The 3,772-nt window shown below is 41.5% G+C and overlaps 1 protein-coding gene across 3 annotated transcripts in view; it reads left to right on the forward strand.

Moving 5' to 3' along the window:
• LOC107086737 (nectin-2-like) overlaps positions 1-3,772 on the forward strand; it is a 579,618-nt gene that overhangs the window by 29,627 nt on the left and 546,219 nt on the right. The gene's annotated exons all lie outside the window — the stretch shown is intronic.

Consider the following 3,772-nt stretch of genomic DNA (forward strand, 5'->3'; position numbering starts at 1 on the left):
GGATGGATGGATAGACTGATGGGAGGAAACCTTGGACCACCAGACCCATTGATGCCGCTCTTCTGTTAGCTTCTGCTTCTTTCCATTTCTTTGCTGCATAAAACTCTTCCTCCGAGGGTTGAACGTGGCCACAGTGACTTTTTGCTATCAGCTGCTTACAGTAGCAGATAAGAGCTGCTCAGGATTTTCTTCCGAGCACCTTAAAGCACACATTTTCAAGGCTTTAGATTTGGCTGCTAAGCAACGGCCTAATCTGTAGCAGACTCGGGGAAGGTTATCATCTCATGCAAGTCTCATATCTCCAGCAGATTCCTTTTTTTCACTCTGCATCACGGCTAATTATTCTAAGGCAGAAAGTAATGGAAAAATTCCTACTCTAATATAAGGTTAATGAATTAAAGCATCCCGAGCAGTTTTATCTGCCATCATCGGAGAGGTACTTTAAATCAGCATTTTTCAGCACTGAAGTCCTGAAAGGAGAGTCTGGCCTTCATGGATTCACTGTTTTTCTCCTTCAACAGTTGATGGCTGATCAACAGGCTTTTTGGTGAACTGCAGTCATCTTAAACATGTGCATCACGTCAGATATTCATTTAAACGTATTTAAGGTAAAACTGCCACTTGATGAGTTCTGGATAGAGCTTAAAGATCTTTAAGGAAAACATTTGCTTTTAATTTTACATATATAAATTTCAATTTTGGTATCATCTCTGCTCTCAGAGAGTTTCTTTTTCAGCTAATGGCATGATTTAGTCTCTCCACACCAAATAATGAATAACTGTTTACAAAATTAGTTGATGAATATTTCAATAATTGCGCTTAATCTGATTCTTTCGGCTTAAAAATAGTTGAACTTTTTCTTTTTTTAAAGCAATGAGGGATAACCACCACTAAAGCGAAATAATGTTATTCAGCAATGTCAGTTAATGACCAAATTAAAACAGTATACTAATCATAAAAAATCTGTTATCTCAAAATGAGACAAAGGATCTTTTGGAGATTTTATGTCAAGAAAACTTCATAGAAAATGATCAGATCAAATGTCATCTCTTTGAAGGTGCTTTTTTTTGCCTCCTATTAAAACCAAAAAAAAAAAAAGCATTAAAGTGGAGTTTTAGAAAATGTATAAATATGTATAGTTTGGATGGAAACCTGTTTTAATTCTGTGAATCTGAGTAGACATTTGGAGCATAGAGGACCCCAGGCAATGAAGGTGAAATGATGATCCTGTTGTTTTCTGGCTAACTGCAGCTCATTTAGGGTTTACCACCTTTACTTCCCAGCTATAGTTTCCGAGAAACAGTTTCCCTGTGAAACCAGTTTGCCTCCAGAACATCCTCAACATGTTTTAACCCGTGTTGAATAGTTTTTGCAGAAGCTGCAAACAGCAGAGCCATTATTTTTGCTGCAAAACAGTAAGGGGGGGTGGGGGGTGCATTGTGTAATTGCTTGTTAGAAGAAAATATGCAACGGGCACGATGGGTTAAATGACAATTAGCGCTGTGTGTGTTCTGCTTTAGATGCTTGCAGGCGATGCAGAGGGAGAAGCTTTTGCTCTTTGCTTGAAGCGCCTCAGAGCTCTGGGTTCACTCTGCGTTTCACTTGACAGGTCTGGCTAAACCGTCATCCTGTTGCTTCTATTCCTGGTTCCCCCCCTCCTCCTTTCTCTGGGATGCTGGGGTTAGTACTCAGTGACAGCTCCCACCCTCCCCGCTCAGTGTCAGTTCACTGGCCCCCTTTTTTCCCTGAGATGACAGAGCAATTGAGGACGGAGGGGGTTTGGAACATGTCAAAGAGAGAAGTGAGGGGGTCCTAACCTTCCTCCCAGCCTCTTCTCTCCTCTTCGCCATCTCCTGGCTCTTTTTTTTCTTCCTTCGCTTCTGCTCTTGTATTTAATTCTCAGAGCGGAACGTCTGGCGGGGTTTACAGCGGCTGATGGAAAGGCGCTCAGACTTGAATTTACTTTCAGGGGCGCACGCGCGCTCGTGCGCAAAGGCTCCAATGATCCACGCGTTGTCCGTTCTTTGCCACATATATGAAATGATTGCCGCGCGGCACAGACACCCTCAGCGTCTCAGTCTGTTGGAAACACTCAGCAGAAACCTCCTGACAGCTCTCCAGACGCGCTCTCTCCGCACAGATAACAGATAAAAGCTGTTTTCTTAAGTCCTTTCCGATGTCTTCTTTTTCCAACTCGTGTCTCTTTTTCTCTCTGTGTCTCTCCGCTCTGAGAGCTGTGGGCGTTGGCAGGGGCTGTTTGTCTCTGTGAGAATGTGTTTCCCTGATTCTATTTGCGTTTGTGCTGCGTATCATCTCTTTGTTGTGCAGATGTGTGGATAATAGAGACGACTGCTGCATGTTCTGAGTGAAATATCTACATTTTGATGGTAAAAGATTAGGGTTTCAATTCAGTTTTCAAATGGGATGAAAGGGATACAAAATAAAAGCAAAAAGATGAGTGACATTTCTTTTTCCCAAATGATGCAGATGATGTATTTGCAATTTATTTAATACTTATTCTGAGACGGACAGAAATTGCAGAAAAAGTAACCCCTTGCATAAAAAGTACCACCCAGCTGCTGCAAAGAAATTCACTCAATTGATCATTATCAGTGTGAACAGCTTGGAAAGCAGGACTTCTGGCAGTTTGGAGGATACAGCTGTGTGTTAAAGTGTCAAGATGGAGACACCAGCTATGACCCTTTAAAAGAGGCAACTAAAGGTTAATTTTAAATCCATCCTTCTACAGAGAAAGATTAGTTTCAAATAAGAACATTTAAGATAGTTACCAATCTTCCCTAACGGGAGTGTCCCAGCAAGTTTCTTCCAAGGTCAGAGCATACAATGCTCCTGAAAACTAAACAAATGATTAGAAAATCACCGAACAAGGACAGCTGGGTTAGAATTCTTTTCTTTTCAGATAAAAAAAATGTCTGCAAGGCTGTTTGCAAAGCTGCATCCAAATGAACAGCACTTCTGGAACAGTATGCTTCAGGCATTTCAAAACAAAGTATGGATGTTTGCCCATAATACACAGCACCATGTGTGGAGGAAACCAAATATACAGAAAGGCCTCATGCCAAGTGGTGCAGGGCTGATGACCTGAGCTTGTTTGTGCCACAGGATCAGCCACAGCTCTGGTCTGACCTTGTATTGCAAAATATTCTAGAGTTACATGCGAGACAATCTGACATCTGTATATGGCCTCAAACTGGGTCATCAACAGAACAGTGCTGCGCAAAAACAGCAGCAGATCTATTTTAGATGAGAAGATAAAGGGTGCAGTAGAAGTCCAGGTTGTCATCAAACTGAAATGCTATAAGCCAGGACTTTCAGAGAGCTTTAAGGGAAATAATTGTGCAAACCTCAGTGAGGTGAGAGGACATTACAACGGTGGTTCTACACACAAGTTTGAAGGTTCTTTATTTCCCCAAAACTGCTAAAATGAAGTAATTTTTTTCCTCCTGAGAGTCCGATTTTGACACCATTGGAGGTTTTTGCATTTTGAGAAACTCCAACCTAGAAAGTTCAGCCTAGAACTTTCTACACAGATCTCTAATGTTGGCAGCGTTGCTCGCAGACACATTCCGTCATACCAGTAGACTGAGGAGTGGTTGCACGCGTACTGGTTATCACTCGGTTGCTAAATCTGTCAAATATCTTCCAGCAGATGAAGCATTCTGATGGCACTATGCAGACCTCATTTTTCTTGTTTTAGAAAACAAAAATACAATATCTCAATGGCATTAAGGAACCACTTAAGACGCTGTTT

The sequence above is a fragment of the Cyprinodon variegatus genome, unplaced genomic scaffold (genome assembly GCF_000732505.1).
Source record: "Cyprinodon variegatus isolate N-32 unplaced genomic scaffold, C_variegatus-1.0 Scaffold160, whole genome shotgun sequence".
In the NCBI taxonomy this organism is placed as follows: domain Eukaryota; kingdom Metazoa; phylum Chordata; class Actinopteri; order Cyprinodontiformes; family Cyprinodontidae; genus Cyprinodon; species Cyprinodon variegatus.